Raw genomic sequence first — 19,628 nt, forward strand, 5'->3', positions numbered from 1 at the left:
TAAGTTCATGATGCTGCCACATTTAACTGAGGGTATATGACTTCACCTCTAATACTTAGTGGACCCAATAGCATATCTCTAATCATAGAAGACATAAGGGACACAGTCACTGTTAACAGATCCAGTGTAGACACCAATCCAGAAGAACATAATTCTACCTTATTTTGGATTCAGGAAGCATTTTCCAATCTCTGTCAAGTATATAAAAGGGTGAAAGTCCAAAAGATTATTCCTCTATCCTATTCAATTGATCCCTTAGGTCTGCTGATGGGCACAGTTCCTGGGGTCTCGACCTCCAGGTCTCCACCATGTCCCAGCTCTTCCAACCATGATCCTCCTTGACCACTTTGTTCTCCACCATTTGCTCTGAGTCTGCACTTGGCTTCTGACATTACTTACCAGACATTCAGTCCTATACAGATTCATTGCTAGATGGAGATGGCTATTCAGATCCTAGGGATGAAGGAGGAAATGCAGAAAGCCTTCACAGGGACAGGAGAAAGGACAACGAATCTTGAAGGATAGACTTTCTGCAGTGCTGACCTTTGCCTCCTGAGAGCTTATCTCTGGCACACTGCAGTTCTGAAAGCATATCTCCCTCTTCTCCATCTTGGGTTGTATTTCTAAAGACCCCCTTCTGTTTTCCTACCCTACAAATGTGCCAAATAGAAAAAAAAAAAAAAGGATACGGAGGAAAAAGAAAAACACTTGCCCCATGAGATAATAAAAATCATCATGCAAGAACTCTGTCCATTTCTTGCCACCAAGTCTTACCTGTAGTCATATCCATCCTTTTAAAAAAGTCTACCCTTTTCCCTTCTCTTTCTGTTTTGTAGTGAGATATTTTTCCTACTATCAAAATATTGCCTTCTATACTGGGCACTGTGGTGTACTCCTGGAATTCCAGCAGCTCAGGAGGCTGAGATAGGAGGATAGAGAGTTCAAACCCAGCCAGCAAAAGCAAGGTGCTAAGGTACTCAGTGAGACACTGTCTCTACATAAAATATAACATAGGGCTGGGGATGTGACTCAGTGGTCTTGTACCCCTGAGTTCAATACCCAGTACCCCACCCCCTGAAAAAAAGCTTTTGCCTTCTAGGTACCACAGCCACATTTTCAAGGTGCTCAGACCACCAATGTCCCTAGCTTTCCTAAGGACTTAGTGTCTCCCTCTCCGCTGACTACTCCCATCAGCATTTGCAGGTGCTGCATTCTCTCACCCATCTCCCTCCACTATCCCTCATTTTCCTCCAAACTAAGCACTCTTTTCTCTCCCCAAATACATAAATTCTTCCCTTCTCTCAAAATGTTCCTTTCCTCTTTCTCTTCTCCCCATTTCAACACACTCCTGCTTATATCTTAAGTTCCAAATTAAAGTTCACTATCATCCTCAAATAAACCTTCAGGTTAGGTTAAACACCCCCCACCCATGGGGCTGTGTGATTCACTTTTCAAACACTCAGTATGTTGGATTCATTCCTGTCTTTGTTGTAGTACCATACACTCCACGAGTAGCAGTCTACATCTCACATTCATTTGCATTACTGAGTCTAGCTTAGAGCCTGTCAAACAGCAGAGAAAACAAATGATCACCTTTTCTTCCATCTTAAAAAACATATGTACACATCCCCCCCACATACCTCTGCTACTTCTCTGCTCTCTCCACAATCAGACTTGAGGGAATCTCTCCCCTCTTCATGACTACTAATGAACGAGTTCACCCCACAACTGCCCAGGGGGACAATTGTGCCAAGGTTAGCTAAATCCAGCAGACATTCTTCAATCCTATGGCCTGAGTTTGGGCCCTCCTTTGTACATTGTGTCCCTCTCATTATCCCTCAGTTGTGGTGTTCCTTGGGGTTCTATGTACCCTTCCTGGTTGATCTCATTTTCTCCTATGGTTTCTGTTTTTTCTATATGCTGTTGACTCCCAAATTTCAAACCTGAGAGGCTTCCAGGACCCTTAAGAACATTCCATAACCTGGAGATTCTCCAGAAAGACTCAAGGAACTCATTATGTAGTTGTACTCTAGATAAGATCTGTTACAGTGGTAGGGGCGGGATATACAGCTGAATTATAAGAGGCAGAGAAACAAGCAGAGTCTGGAAGAATTTAAGTGCAGTCTTCCTTGTGCCACCTCCTTCCCATAAAGTGCCATACAGGCTCACTCTCCCCCTGCCCCCAAAACACAATATGTGATGTTTCTTACTGAGGAAGTCCATCACTGACTCAGTGCCTAAGTTCTTACCCAGTGGCTGTCTATGTTGGCCTTTCTGCTTAGTACAATCAAACTTTTAGACTCTTAGAAGAAAAGTAGGCATTCAGCATATCATTTGCATAACACTACCATGGGGACCTCCATTTTATCATTAACCAGACAACAGCCAATGGCCACCTGGAAGGCAGGTGATTCTGAGAACAGCAGAGCCAATTCTACTGTGTTAACTCCTTTCCAACTTCCCACCAGATTCAATGAGCTCAGTCAAATTACCCTCCACCTCTGGATCTTTCCCCATTCTCTCTATCTAACAGGCCCTCCAATGTCACACTTTTTTCCATTCCCATTACAGCCACCTTCATGGAATTTCTGGGTCTTCTTAATCCAGCCTGGCTTCAACAACCCCATTCTACTTCACTTGACACTGTACTAATCCCATCCTCACATTATTCAGTGTGATCTTTTAAACACAAAAATTAGATCATTTCACTTCTCTACTTAAACCCTTTAATTGCTTGCCTAATACACTAAGAATAAAAATTCAATCTCTTTAACAAGAACAAGTTCCTATGTGAACTGTTGCCTGCCAGCTACAAATCTTATTTTATATCACTCTCCTTCTGGTGACACTTTTCTCTTGTCCACTTTTTGCCAAGCCATTTCTTACCTATGGGCTTCATACATGCTATCCTAAGCCTGGGATCCTCTTTTCCCTGGTCATTTTCTGTCTCCCCCCAACTTACCCTTTTAGTTTTAGATTGATGGTCACAGCCTCAGGAATTCTTCCCCTGAGATGACTGAAAGTAGAGGAGGACAGCTATAAGTTATATGCAAATACTTGACCATTTTATATGAGACTGAACATTCAGGAATTTCAGTATCTACAGGGGAGGAGAAGGTGCTGGATCTACACCCTGGCAGATATAAGGAGACAATTGTACCATGATACTGGGAGTTAGGCTTTCAACATATAAGCTAGATTTGGGGTGGGGGCACAATTTAGTTCATAGCATGGACTGTCAGTATTCAGAGAGCAAATGAGTGAATTGAAGGTGAAGGGTATTTTTTTTTTTTTTTTTTTTGGCCATGCTGGGGATCCAAATGAGAAGTATTTCTAAAACTCATATGTAAACTTGTCACTCCTTTCCTCAAAGTTCCTCAGAAATTCCCATCACCTATAGAATACACCCCAAAGTCCTTAGCTTAACATTTGAACCCATGATAACTTGCTCCCATGCCTCTCTCTCTGGGGTCTCCCTTGGACTTGCAAACATGACTTTCTCCTTCAGGAACATGCCCAGTGTTCTGTCTTCTTTAATACCACCAGCCTCCTTCAGGGCTGCTCTGCTCTCTGCAGCAGTTTGGAGCTAAGCCTTGTTAGCAGCTTTCTCAAAGCACAAATGGCTGCAGCAGGGTTAGCGCATCGAAGGATATGCAGTAAACAGATGTGGCAAAACTGCCAGAAACTTGTGCTCCAATAGCTAAGAAGCTGCTGGAGAGAAACCCCATTCTGGGGGAGGAAAGAGCCACACACAGGGAACTTGACATGAGTCCCTAGAGAGAAGAGGTCGTTCTGAAAAGAGCTGAAAATCTATCACTCAGTCCTGTGCATCACTACTTCCAAGGTCTTCTGTCTGCCCTTGGAAATTGCCTCTTATCCGCTAGGCAGAGCATCACAAGGCCTTCTGTGAACTAGCACAGCTTTGTCTTAGCTCTGCAAGTGTCCTTCTCAAGTTCTGCAAGTGATTAATGAGTACATGTGGCAAGTAGCATATTCTCCATGTGTACGTTCTTTCCTTCTCCTCCTGATCCCCAACTCATGCACTGCTTCCACATTAGACATGAGCTTTCAGGTCACAGGCTACCAGCCTGGCCCTCCTTCACCTTCTGCTTCCTGCCCTAATTATGCTGTACACTATTATGGATGAATTGGTCCATGATTCTTCTTGTCTGAATAGCCTCATTCTGTCTGTTGATGCAAATGAAATCTGGGAAAGACTTTGCTAGAACTTCAGCTTCCCACTATATTCCAAATGGAAATATGATGTCACATACATGGCAAAAAGAAAAGCAGTAGATAGAGAGTTAAATGATCTGATATCGAGTTTGCTCTACTATTTATCAACTAGATGACCTTGGGCAAGCCAGACACTCAGACCCTCTGAGCCTCATTTGCTTCACCTAGAAAATGTCCCAGTGTTACCTGCAGGAGTCAGGATTGGGTTCATATTCCACAGAGTCACAGAATAAACACCACAAAGCCAAGGTAAGCAAGAGAGCAGGATTTTATTTTAAAAGAAAATGAAAAAAGAAAGAGAGAGCTCAGAGCTCCCGATGGTATCTGGGAGAGGCAAGAATGCCACCTGCTAGAGCCAACTGTACTGCTTTTATGGGGCTTGTGTGTAGGGGTGTTGGCATTATGTGATTGGATCCTGGGGTTTGATGATTGGTTCATGCCTTGGAACCTCAAGATGCTTGGTTCATGCCTTGGAACCTCAAGATGCTTGGACAACTTTAATTTCCTGGGTTGTTTGTCTCCTGTGGTCCTGAGCTCAGGTGGAATTCCTGATAAGAAGAGGATGTGGGGACTACCTGCCTGGGCTGGTTTGTCCTTGCTTAATCTACCTAGCCCTTCCCCCTGTCTTACATCAAATGAAAGAATGTGGACTAGGAATATAGCTCAGTTAGTAGAGTGCTTGCCTTGCATAAGCAAGGCCCTGGGTTCAATCCCCAGCACCATACACACAAAAAAGAGAATGGTATGTAAAAAGTGCTTTGCAAAATACAGCATGCAACATAAATATACGGAATTCAATACCATAGGTTCTAAGGAGACTGGGGACAAAACAGTATTTTGATTACAGCCAAATCCCTGGGTTGTAGGAGGATGTAGATAAACAAGGATAAATAAAAGGATAAAATCAGCTAACTAGGTGAATACAAAAATTGGTAGTATAATTCTGCACATGATAGCAAATTGGAAAGAATTAGGGTATCAAAATGGCAGATCTGCATATCTGCATCTTGTGTCTGACACAAGATGTACTCTTTGAATCCAGCACCAGGCTTGCCAGAGATGTAAATTATACACCACATTCCTTTCTCCTGGGTGTGCTGAGCCTTTGGGAAATAAACATGAAATCTTGGTATCAAAATATCACTTAATTTTTATAATAGCAAAAGACTAGAAATAACCTAATGCCCATCTTTATAGCACTAGTTAAACCATGGAAACTCATCTAATGAAATGCTGTGCAGCCATTTAGAAATGTGAAAAACAAGGTACTGAATGAAATATATGTGTGCTACTGATGGTGGAAAAAATGTGTGAGCACTTGTATGCTTGTATTTCTTTGTGTATGTAGAGAATAAGTCCAGGACAGTGAAGATACTTAAACACTGGTTGCCTCTAAAGAGAGCCACTGAGAAGATGGAGAACAACAGTGAGGGAAACTGTTCTTTTGTACCTTTTGGATTGTGAACTGTGTGGACATAAGACTGCATTATTGTGTATGTGCATGTATATATATGTGTTCATGCTCACGTTCATACATGTGCCTCTGTGTTAGTGTTATTATTGGATCGGATAACATCTTGGACCTAAAAACAATTGACTTCCTGCTTAGTAAGAATCAGGTCTTTCCCCAAAGTTCAGATTCTATGACCTGCACAGGGGGCATAAAACCTAAACAGCAAAATGAAGGATCAGAGCAACAGAACACATGTTTCCAGTCCAGAGGAAAGAGAGCCAAAGGTTTGTGGACAGCAATGTCCCTTTCCACTCCCAACAGTGGGAAGAGAGGTGATGGCAGTTGCTCCAAGCAGATAGACTCTTCCTACTGTAGCAATGGGAATAATGGGACAATGAGGATTATCCCAAACAATACAAAGACAAGTTAGCATCAAGTAGAGGAATAAAAGCTAGAGCATGTATGTGGAACAGGGGGGCTCGGGATATGTTTGCCAAGAGAGACTGCAAGTCAGAGCTGAAGGCTCATGAGAAGAAATAAGTGGTGTTGGGGTCTCCTGGAATTACACACTTTCATGAGGACCAGAAAAGGAGAGGCTGGCACTGAGTAAGACCCAGATATTTTATATGGCATTCATTAGTGAGACTGGAGCATAAAGAGGAAGTAACCTTTGGATTTGCACAATTAGTGAGGATGCTGGGGAGACACAGACAAACCTTCACCAGTGCATGATTCAGTCCCATTCTAAGGAAGCTCCTCCCTTTCCTGATCCCTCACCATTCTCCACTGCATTCCCTCCCCCAACCTGAACCAGAAAATTCACTTTGTTCAGCTTTCCAATGTTCTGTTTTACATTTGGCTTTGTTCAGCAGCAAACTCCACTTAGCCAATTTCTGCTGAGGAGCCAAAGTGCCAAGAAACTACACAAGAAGACAGGGCCTGGACAGGATCAGAAATGCCAGAGATTTTGCCACCAAGCCTCATCCACCGAGACTGCCAGGAGAGCTTTGCAAATGGAATCAATCTGAATGTGGCTGATGAGAAACATCTGAATGAAAGAAGCCAGGACAAACAGAAATCATCAAATTTCCCACTGCCATAGGCTGCAGTAGCTTCCCCAAAATTTCTACTTGTATGTCTTGATCTTTGTAACACAAGGAAGAACCATGCTCCTTCCTGAAAACCTGTCCAGACCATGCAATTGGATTCTTATCTCACGAATCCCACTTTCCCTCCAGTCCCTGCCTCACTTCTGTGCCCCAGTCTGCCCAATGGTTATTGGGTCTCATTGGATATTTTTGATGGAAGACAGGTGGGAGATAGACTTTTGTCACAGTATTGTGCTTTATTTTCCCTGCAATTTGAAAAGATCGGAAAGCCTCATCCCCTAACCGTCTATGTCCTCACTGCCCCCAAATAAAAGACCACAATACCTCTCCAATGTACCTCCCCAATGTAGTCCTCACGATACCTCCCTCAAGGTCAACCAAGCAGTGGCACCATTCACTGTAACACATCTCAGCTATTATAATAAAGGAGTGTGATTATCTGCCTTAAGCTGGGGGGGAAGAAAACCTGTGGTTGTCTAACAAATTCCACAGGAGAGAGCTTATTCATTCTAATACCTGGAATTGGATCCTAGATCACAGTGACTTCAAAGTAGAAAACCAGAATATCCCCCAAAAGATGATAACTTTATGTAAATAGCATTTTGGTGATACTCAGTTTCCTTTTTCTGACTGTATTTTCATTAGATGGGCTTCTCAATTTTAATTCAGAGCAGTTAGCCAGCTGTGATCACCTAAGAAAAGTGGGCAATCAGGTGCTCTAAATTTTTTTTTTTTTTTTTTTTTTTTTTTTGCTATTGGAGATTGAACCCAGGGGCATTCAACCACTAAACAACATCCCCAGACCTTTTTTTTTTTTTTTGTGTGTGTGTGTGTGTGTGTGTGTATTTTATTAGAGATAGGGTCACACTGAGTTGCTTAGGGCCTTGCTAAGTTGCTAAGGCTGGCTTTGAACTCGTGATCCTCCTGCCTCAGCCTCCCAAGTCATTAGGATTACAGGATTAACAGGCAAATGCTCTATGTTTAACCTTGGCAATGCCAACAAAAGATCTGGCATCTGCAAAGCTTTGGTCCAGACCTGGGACCAATACTGATTGATGGTTCTGTGACTTGATCGTTAGGAACTGCCAAGCCACCAGTCCAGAAACAATTAAACAGTTGGTCAGGGAGTTGCCTTGCTTCTTAGTTTCTTTAAAGGATAACTCAGCTATGTGTTACTCTGAGCATAAACATTATGCTGACCTTGATCCAGGAATTTAAACAGTGTCATTTCATGTAAACGCTAACAAATACCTTCTTGCTGAAGTGGTCTGTTTTCAGGATTGGTTAGAGTTTCTTCTCTATGAAAGTACTTTGGGGAACTGGACTACTTTTAATTGACAGATAATGACTGTACAACTTTATGGGGTACAGTGTGATGTTTCAGTACTCTTTATGCATTGTGTAATGAACAGCTCAGGATATTTAGGTTACCCATCATCTCAAACATTTATCATTTCTTTGTGATGAGAACATTTAAAAATCCTCTCTTCTAGCCTTTTTGAATTACATGATACACTATTGTTGACTAGAGTCACCCTTCTGTGTAATGGAACATCAGAACTTATTCTTCCTATCTGGCTGTGACTTGCACTGTTAAGCAATCTCTCCCCAGTTCCCCACCCACACTCCTCTGTCTCTGGTAAGCACTACTCTGCTCTACACTTCTCTGAGCTCAGCTTTTTTAGATTCCACATATGAGTGAAATCATATGGTATGTGTCTTTCTGTGCCTGGCTTATTTCACTTAACAGTATGATCTCCAAGATCTAGAACAGGACAAGGATGCCCACTTTCATCACTTCTGTCCAACACAGCACTTGAAGTCCTAGCTAGGGCAAGAAAGAAAAATAAAAAATATCCAGGCTGGACACAGTGGTACATACCTGTAATCCCAGGGGTTCAGGAGGCTGAGGCAGGAGGACCGCAAGTTCAAAGCCAGCCTCAGCAAAAGTGAGGTGCTAAGCAACTCAATGAAACCCTGTATCTAAATAAAATATTAAAAAGGGCTGGGGATGTGGCTCAGTGGTTAAGCACCTGTGGATTCAATACCCGGTACAAAAAAAAAAAAAAAAGGAAAAGAGAGAAAAGTTGTCCAAATTGGAAAAAAAGGAATTCAAATTGTCCTTATTTGCAAGTGATATGATTATATATATATATATATATATATATATATATATATATATATATATATATATAAATCCTAAAGTCTCTGCTAAAAAGAAACTATTAGAATAAATTCAGTAAAGTTGTAGGATACAAAATCAGCATACAAAAATCAGTAGCATGTCTACAGACCAATAGCAAACTATCAAAAAAGAAATTTAAAAGGCAATACCACTTAAAATATCTACTAAAAAGAAAACACTTAGTAATTTAACCTTGAAGGTAAAAGAGCCCTAGAATGAAAACTATAAAGCATTGATGAAAGAAATTAAAGGGGACACAACTAAATGGAAAAACATTCTGTATTCATGGGTTGGGAGAATTACTATTATTAAAATGTCCAGAGTACTCAAAGTGATCTACTGTTTTAATGCAATCCCTATCAAAATACTGATGTTATTGAGGGCACAGTGGTAAACACCTGTAATCCCAGCAATTTGGAAGGCTAAAGCACAACATTCACAAGCTTGAGACCAGAGTTAGCAACTTAACCAGACCCTGTTGCAAAACATAAAAAGAGTTTGGGGTGTAGTTCAGTGATGGGTACTCCTGGTTCAATACCCAGTACCATGGGGAAAATAAAGGTGATTCTTCACTGAAGTAGAAAAAAGTAATCCTAAGATTCATATGCTATGTTGGGTTTTAAATTCACAATCATATCCACAATTCTTCCATTTACATTGGTTTGCCTTCCAAACATTGCTACCAGCTTCTAAGGTTGAGGGAGCCCTCTGCTGATGGCTTGGCTGTAACTTCACAGCACAGAGCAAGAAAAAGTGAATGAACTCTGAAGAATTCCCAAATTCGAGAACTATAACCTGTCTAGACCTGTGGTTGAATTTTGTTATGAAAAGCCAGGCTCTAGAAATGTTCTTTGTTAGGTGCAGGACAGGCTGAGTTGTCTACAGGGCAGTCTGAACAAACGTTAACTGCAGGATAACCCATGCACTCAAACCCCCCTTTGTCTGGTCCTTTATCACCTGTTTGTGTCAAGTCTGAACACTCAACCCCACTCAAGGCTGAACACTCGACCACCACCGGTCTGGTGCAACAGAAACCCACATCTGACCCCTGCCCCGCCTGCCTGAAGGCAGAAGATGACACCCTTAGCAACTACTGTATGATCGAATCACTGTAAGCCAACAAGGCAGCTTACAGACCCAGGGACCCCATTAGATTTGGGCTATAAAAACTCCCTCCTGCCAGGCCCCTCTCTCTTGCTCTTGCTCTGTCTCTCTCTCTTGCTCTTGCTCTTGCTTTTGCTCTCTCTTGCTCTCTCTTTCTTCTCTCGTCGCCCCCCCCCCCACCTTTTCTCCTCTTTTGCACTGCTGCAATAAAGATCTCTTGGTCACTTGAAGTGTTGTGGTCACTTTCCTTTCATTCTTGACATTATTTCAGATTTTATTTTTCCAGGTAATAGAAGTAAAAAGGTCTGGAAGAAGGCTGATGTCCTATGCATTAAAAGATTATACACTTCTGTGCGCATATGGAAAAGTATGCTCCGATACACACACATACACACACACACACACACACACACACACTGCAATTGTGGCGTGTTGGTCAACTACAGGAAGACTCTGCTCTACGTGTATGTGTCCTAGAATAAAGAAGTGGGAGGCACCAAAGTATATATAGAATCCCAGAATCATGGGACTAGATGGAACATTTACCTTTTGTGGCATGCCCAGATGAAGACTCCGATGAGCCACGGCTTGACAGAGAGGAATTCTCTACTGTGGCTATATCCTTGATGGTGTAGGTTAACAGCTTAACACCAGGGTGTGGTGCCCAATTCGAAACTCTGGAAATTAATGGTGATAAGGGTGGGCTGCCTGCCAAGGGCCCATAGTGTGAATCCCAAGAGAAGCACCTTCTATTTTGAGATCTCTCTCAATTCATGGTGTGCTATCCTGTGCTTTGACGCATGTCCCATCTCTCTGTGTCTCTCTTTTTCTGAATCCTAAATTTTCTTGGGTTTTCAACCCATGGACTACATCACAACTTACTCTGTGACTCTTCTGATTCACCAAAAGGAATAGTTGTATGCTAGTATGAATCAAATACTTCACCCAGAGGTCAACAGGAAGAAGCAATGCTATCACATTTCCTTTCCTTGCCAAAATGTCTAAGGAAAGAGAAGAGGAATGACAGAACATCAGGTGAAGCCTAGGCAAATGGGGATAAAAGCACAGTAAGTTCCTTTTCCTGGAGAAAGCTCCCCTGGAAAGGTCAAGTTAAAAGGTCAAATCACATAGTTTAGCCAATGCTGGCAAAAATAGCCAACTCTGAAAAAAATCAAAAGATCAGAAAATGCTACTCCCCTGCTCAAAAACCTTCTGTGACTCTCCATTGTCAATATACAATCTGAAGTTTTTAAGAGGACATTCAAAATTCATCATCTCTCCTGCCACAATCCCTCCCTTCCTTCTTACCATCTCAATAACATGTAAGTATACTCTCATCTTACCCATTAGACCACTTGCACCTCACATTTTTCCTGCTACTAGTCCTCACTTCTCCTTTGTCCGTACTTCAGGCATTAGCTGAAATGTCACCTCCTCCATCTAGCTCTCCCAGACAGAATTAATGCTTCTCTCCCCATGCACCTAAGAGAATTCACTTATACCCTCTCCTCACCCCCCACCATTATAACACAAATGAGATTTTTATTCTGTCTCCTCCAGTTTGTAAGTTGAGATCAAGCCCACATCTTACTTTTGCATCTGCCTTTTGAATTCCCACCTCTACTCTTTACCCCACTATTCTCCATAATTTCCTCCTGTCAGGGACCAATTATAGCATCTCTCATATAGTAAAGTCATTGTTTGTTACCTTAAACTAAATTAATACCTAAAATTAGAAGAAAATGCAATTCACTTCAAAGAAACAGAACATCAGAACCATGACAATAGCCAAGTGAGGCATCGCATCTAGTCCTAAGTCATATGGACTCTCATTGCTTATCTAGAAATTTCTCAAGATTTTGAATTCCTCTAGTTTGGGGGCCCTGCATTATACATGTTATCATAGACTAATACCAATTGTTGAGCAATTGTAAATTACAAACCCCCTTTCCTCAAGATACCTTTCTGCCATCTGCTAGAAATGTCATAATCCAAATATGAGTGACATATCTACAAGCATATGAGTGACACTCCCAGGGTTGTGCAAGGAACAACCCTAAGCAGCCTCAAACATATTAAGCAGAATGCATTGGGCTATTTATCCTGCAAGATGGGCTTCCTAACTGTGCAGTCCAAGAAATCTTGAGTTCAAATTCTGATTAACCATTTTAACCTTTAGCTTTCATGCTTCTAAAATGGAGCTCATAAAATGTCTCTGCATGGGGTTGCTTTTAGAATTGAGATTTTTAAATACTGAATATTTAATGTCTTACAACAAACATTAAGTTAGCGGAAATGATTGTTACAGGAATACTTCTAGAATTTAATACATATCTGAAAACTCTCTTTTGGATTTACCTCAAAGCCCTTTCATAAACCATATGCAAAAATCACAGACTTTTTGGTGTTTCTGTATTCTTTGTTTTGTGCTAAAATGATAATACCATATGTGAGTCTCCATTTTATTAATCTGATGTAGCTAAAAATGATATTAAGATATTTACAAGAGTCAAATCCATTGTTTAAAGAAAAATTTTGTTACTACTGACTATATGTTCTAAATATTTAGAGTATTCCAAAGACACTGTTCAAAAATTAAATCTGGTGGGCTGTGGGTATAACTCAGTGGTAGAGATCTTGCCTAGTATGCATGAGTCCCTGGGTTAGATCCCCGGCACTGAAAACTAAAAGAACTAAATCTTGTATAAAAAGCATTTACATTTTCAACAAATATCCTAGAAATTCTCTATAATATATAATAGAAAGTTAGACCATTGTTTCATTAAGTATGTATTTAATGTGAAGGCTATTGAGGGATGACAATTAGGTTCTGAATCCATAGAATAGAATCCCAAGAGACTTAAAACTTTGGAAGAAGCAATTGAACCTGGAAGCTCAGTTAACCTGACATCTGGTTGGCTCCAGGAGATTTTAGTGGAGCAATATTCTCTGGGTTTCCTCCTGAACCTGAGAATAACTTTGATTATTGCTTCACATTCCAATTTTCTAACGCTTAGCCAAAGAATGTCCTTGAAAGTTCACTGGATTCACTAACAGAAACTATCAACTCTGGTATTTCAAGAGTGGATTATTATTCATTTAATCCACAAGCACTTCCTGGCCCCTTATGCATAGAATACAACAATCATCAATATAGAAATTACAAAGAAAATAACACAGAGCCTTGACCTCATGGGATTTCCAGTTTAGGGGGAAATCTAGAATTTCAACCTAAAATCTGTCTATTGGAATCAGTATATAAGATGGATAAATAATATATGGGGAGGGTAGGCTGGGGTTGTGGCTCAGCGGTAGAGCACTCACCTCGCATGCACAAGGCCCTGAGTTCGATCCTCAGCACCGCATAAAAATAATAAATAAATAAACAATAAAGTTTTTAAAAAATGTTTAAAAAAAAAAGAATATATGGGAATGGTCATGGTAACCTAGAATTAAACTCAGCCTTAATGGATAGAAAGACTTTCACTGATCTAGGGAAGAGACCACTATAATGACATATGGCCTTGGACAACAAAAAATAGATCAATCTATTTACATAGAAGTTAATGTACCGATACAGTAGATATAAAAATAAAAAAGGTAGTTTGGGACCAGATGATGGGAAATTTAAGTGACAGCATCAGGGATTCACACTTTATCCTACATAGACCAGAAAGTGATCTATACAGTGTGGCATATCAGGTGGCACAACATAGAAAGCTGGTCAAGAGATACAGAAATGCAGAACTTTCACAGGCCATTTGGACATTAGCTCTGTGGTCAAAGGGATCACATGGCAGTGAGTCTAAATCTTCTGCCTTAAAAAAAAAAAAAGACAATAACTTGGGGATTAGCTGTACATTTAAGTCTTCCATGTTCATGCTGCCCTCTTCCATATTCATGCTGGCCTCTTTGACCATGGGTCACCCGCAATGGATAGATGAAGCAGTAAAGGCAAAAGAAACTCAGAGGTACTAGTGGCTGGAAAGAAGTTGTTCCTGGCAGTGAAACCTGCCCACTCCATGCCTGGGATTAGGTGGTTTGTTGGGCCCCATGGCATGGTTCGCAGGGCTGTCAGCAGCCTTTAATCAAAGCATGACAGTGTAGTGCACAGTGGTGGCTGGTTTATGTTCTGGATATTAAATGTACACTTACGTGTTCCTCTATTTATACACGCACCCAGCCTGCTGGATAACTGCCATTCCATTCAAGGGAGGTAAAATAAAACCCTCCTGCGTAACACGTTGATACACACACCACACATTCCTGGAAGCAGCAGGCAAGAAAAGGTTTGACCTCCAACCACAAAAAGGAATCCAGTAGGGGAACCACACAGCAGCCTAAGAGACCACAAAAGAAATCCATCTCCACAGTGTGGAGAGCTGGTCTTGGTAGAGTAGGAGGTGGGATTTTTAATAAGCCATACCAGTTTCAAGAGATGGAATGGCAACATGAGGGCCCTGCCTTCACAACAACTTCATGGTCAAACTTGTCAAAATACCACCCTTGGAGACCACCTAGTTTTTACACTAACTTTATTCTTTCGTTCATCAGCCATAGTCCTTCTCCAGAGGCTAAGACAGTTTCAACCCAGAGGAAAGCATAAAGCACTGGTCAGTTATGTGGAACTTGCAAAACTGAGTTTGGAGGCCCATATAAGGAACACTGGTATCCTGCTTACTGACAAAACTATCTTTTACCCATGCCTTTCATTCCACACCACTAGATTCCCATTGCTCTATCCCTTCCCCTTGAGCATTTAGAAGCAGACCCATGTTTTATTTTCTTGGCCACCTAATGATTACTAGAACTGAGTGCTTCCTTTTAAACTTTTTCTAATCCCATGGCACTTTTTGAATATCCTGTTTTATCTAATTATTCACACATACAGCCTTCTCCCCACTAGTTTTATCCCTCCTTTCCCCACATCACCTTAAACATCAGAGATATTCCAATAAACTGTTGAAAATAAACACAAATTGTAAAACCTCAGTGGTTTTTTAATAAATGTTGCTGACTCTTTCATCCACTTTTAGAGCAAGGTGGTACACTTCAAAAACACAAATACCACCCAAAGTGAAAATCATGATATCAATATATTGGTCCCCTTTATCCATAGGGGATATATGCCAAGACCCCAAATAGATGCCTGAAACCTCAAATACTACCAAACAGTATAACTGTTTTTACATACATACCTATGATAAAGTTTAGTGTATAAATTAGGTACAGTAAGATATTAACAATAACTATAATAAAACCAAACAATTTTAACAATACACTGTATTAAAGTTATATGAGTTCTCTGTCTATCTATCTCACCTTTCTTCTGATGATGATGTGACATGATACATGAATAGTACAGGGACTACAACATAGTGTTAGGCTACTACATAAGGACTACTTGGACACAAGCTCCATAATACCATAGCAGTCAATCTGATGACCAAGATGGCTACTGAATGCTAATGGGTGGGTAGTGTATACAGGGTGGACATGCTGGAAAAAGGGACAATTCATGTCCCAGGCAGGTCAGAGTATCAGAGTGGAACAGTGGAGATTTCATCATATTACTCAGAACCTGTGCAATTTTGAACTTATAAAGTGTATATTTCTGAAATTTTTTACTTAACATTTTTGGACAATAATTGACCATGGGTAACTAAAATTGTATAAAGCAGAACTATAGATAAAGGGAAATTACCTTGTTTGGTCAACAACTGATGTGCTCCGAACAGATCAATAGGTAGAAGATAAGACAAGCAGAAGAAACATAAAGTTAAGGGGACAGTTCTATAAACTGGGCCTACATGTTGGCCCTCACGTGTTTTCTTTTAAAAAGCAATCTGCCCAAGGCCATTCTGGTCCTGCTCTGGCTTATGGCAATAGGATATGTTACATTCTTTGACAAACAACCTGTTATCTACAGGGCTGTTTTGAGGGCCAGGGAATTCATGTCCAAAGAATCCTCCTTATCAATAAGAAGACAAGTTACTCTGAAAGGAGACCTTTGTAACCTTTACACAGACCAAAGATTCCAAGACTCAGGAAGACAGGATAATTAAGAGAAAAGCCGATCAACCATAAAAACCTGTAAAAACAAGTTCCAATTAGAATGAATCATTGTGGGCCAAAGTGACAGAGAGTTGCTTTTAGATCTTTAGTATGACATTTTAATCTCATTATAATAAAAAGATCCTCACCCCATGGGGATCATGCAGAGTAGGGACATAAAAATATGATGTGATACCAATGTCAGTCAAGAGTTAAGAAGAGGTACCTGGGCAGGACTCTCTAGAAACTTCCCTGAGACCCCAATAAAACTAGGAAATAAAGGGGGCATGGCATCACTATCCTCTTTGACGTGACTCATCCTCTCCCTTGAGGGTGTTTTCCTTTGTTTTCAAATAAAGTTTGCTATACTTTTACTATGTTCCATGCCTTGCTTGAAATTTTCTCTTGCAAGGATACAAGAGCTGAGAAACACAATGCCCTCTCCCCAACATTAACATGGCACCTAATTCCCACAACAAGATATTAAAACCAGTGCTCTTCAAAACAGAATAGAGAAGCAGTTAGGCCTTTGGGAAGCGGCCACCAATCCTACTGAAAAGAGGCAAATGTGAGGCATCTTCATCCACCTTTCTTCACCTCACCCCTTCCTGTTCACCCCACTTTCATACTTCCTGACCAGTTCTTACTTCCCCTCCTATTCCTGGCCCCCAAATCCAGATGCTTACTATCTCTGAACTGTGGCAGTTGTCTCCTCATTGGTTGCCCACTCAAATATCTTCCACATTCCCCTGTTTTGTTTAGATGATTTACAGTTTTCCAAACATATCTACACATTCCCATCTTGAAGTCTCTGCTCATCCCTTTCCTATGTCTATGGAATGGAACATCTGCCCCTCATCTGTCTCTCTAAATTTTATTTAATTATTCAAACCTCAGTTCAACCTCTTCCTCCTTCATTGAGTCTTCCCCGAAACTTCCTCAGGGAAGCAATTTCTCTTTTTCTGAATTCTCATGGCACCTAGTACCTTTTTCGCTATAGCTAGCACACTCTGCATGAAAGCATTCTGTTTGTCTTCCTCTCCAATTAAAATAGAAATCCCTGAGAGTGGCAGCCTTTGCCTGATCCCTCATGGAATCATACATTTTAACTTCATATAATATGTCTTTGATGAATATTTGTTATTTGTTGAGTAAACGAATGTATGAATGAATGAGTGTATATAAAACTAGTAAGTGATTGAATGGATGATTAGATTGTCAGTATGGCCCAGATTTAAGGAAGAGGAAAGTCATACCAGACAGTTATCAGATTGAACCTTTGCCTTGATTTAGGCTAGTTATAATTATCCTCACTTTACAGATGAAGTAACTGAAGCCAAGGTAGATTAAATTTCTCCTAAGAGTCATGCTGCCAGCCTCCCAATTTAGAGCTCTCCATTTTAGACCATTCTAACTGGCTTTTGTTTTCTTCAGTATTTGACAACATATACCATGGCTTTGACATCAAGATCAGAAAAACTACCCTACTTCTTCTATTCATCCTCTTCTTATGAACCTCTTCTTAGTTCCATGCCTTCATAGAGGCTATGAATGAACATTTATTTACTTATAATAGGAAGATGTCCTCTCAAGATAAACAAGGCCTACAAAGTCTAAATTAAGAGGGGATTTTATCAAAAGAAGCAGCCACAGTGTGGGGTATGTAAGAAACAGATCCACCACAGGTGCTACTGTCAAGAAGCAGAGATAGAAAAATAGCTGTCTCTGAGTATCCCTCTCCTTTCCAGTCTCAATGCCAGGACCTCTTTGGTAGATGGATTCCCAGATTTAGTTCAGACCCTACAGATGGAAATTTTCAGGGCAAGCTTCATCCTTTTGCCACAGAAACATTGTCCACCCCTGCCCCTCAGCCTCCACTGAGAAACAGGCACCAAATCAAAAGTGCAGAGGGTCAGCTTTTAGGGAAGAATTGATCTGGGCTTGAGAGTGGCCCCAGTCCCAGAGAAGTGCAACTGCTAAACATGCTAATGCTGATACGTCCAGGAGATCTAAGCCCATTGCAAGGAAATCTCTGGCAAATGTTCTCACAGTTTGATTTGTAAGAACATTAGTTCCTGATAAGAGTTCAGGAAGTAGATAGTAGCTATTAACACCTCTTGGGCTGAGTCCTGCAACTCTTTTGATGGTCTTTCTGCTTGTTAGAGGAAGAAAACTTTAGGGCTAGTGGTGGTTAGAGAGCAGCCTGAACAGAAGGTGGTTCTTGCCCAGCCTTTTTAAGGGGTTACAAGCTCAATGGTTTTGTGCTTTTGTCTCCCAAACTGTAAAATGAGGGGACCCAGGGTTAGGACTGTTGTGCTTGTCTATAAAATTCCAAATCCACAGTATGAGTGTAGACCAAAATTCCTCAAGTCACATCACTCTGGGTGGGCACCCTGACAAAGAAGCCATGTGGCTCAACCTTCCCCAGTGGGAGCCTTTCTCATTCTCTGCCTTTCTGGTTCCAGGAGCCTCTGGGAATCCAGTGGTTAATCCCCTTCCCAAAGGCCCAAGGTACCATACTGTTTTCTAGGTTGCACCCACCCAGCTGATGACTCTACTTTGGGCCCCACAGACACTGATGTGGGGCTCCAGTGCTCTGTTCCAACACTGGCTTTACTGAAAGACAAGAAAACTGCTCCTTCCAGTTTTTACAGTCGACCCTTGGTATCCATGAGGGAATGGTTCCATGGATAGACAAATCCATGGATGCTCAAGACCCTTATATAAAATGGCATAGTGTTTGCCTATTACCTACTCGCATCCTCCCTATACTTTAAATCATCTTTAAATTACTTATAATACTCGATATAATACAAATGTTATGTAAAAGTCATTGTACTATATTTTTTTAGACAATAAGAAGGAAAAAAAAGTCTGTACATGTTCTTTAAGACACAACTTTTTTTTTTTCAAAAATCTTCTATCTATGGTTAGTTGAATCCATGGCCGTAGAACCTGCAGATATGGAGGGCCAGCTATATTACATTCTCTTTCTGGGGCACCAAGCAGAATAAAATTAGATATTCATATTATATAGACCCTTGAGTGAATTATATGGCTGGTTTCTGTAGTTCATTAATGTTCTAGTTTGAATCTGGAGCTCATGTATTGAAGGTTTGGTCTCTAGCTGATGGTATACTGGGAGGTATCAATAACTTTAGTGGGGCCTAGTTGGAGGAACTAAGTTATTGAGAGCATGCCTTTGAAGGGTATATTGGGACCCTGGCCCCTTCCCTCTCCCTTCTCCTTTCTCTGCTTTCTGGCTTCCATGAGGTAAGCAGATTTCCTTTGTCATGTGCTTCTGCCACGATATACTGCCTCATCAAAGGACCAAAAGCAACTGGACCAAGAAACCACAGACTGAGACCTCTGAAATCATGAACCAAAATAAAGTTTTCCTCCTTTTAAATTGATTAAATCAGGTATTTTTTCACAGTGATGCAAAGCTAACATAAAAAATTGGTACTTAAAATAGGGTTATTGTTAT

The sequence above is a fragment of the Callospermophilus lateralis genome, chromosome 2 (genome assembly GCF_048772815.1).
Source record: "Callospermophilus lateralis isolate mCalLat2 chromosome 2, mCalLat2.hap1, whole genome shotgun sequence".
In the NCBI taxonomy this organism is placed as follows: Eukaryota; Metazoa; Chordata; class Mammalia; order Rodentia; family Sciuridae; genus Callospermophilus; species Callospermophilus lateralis.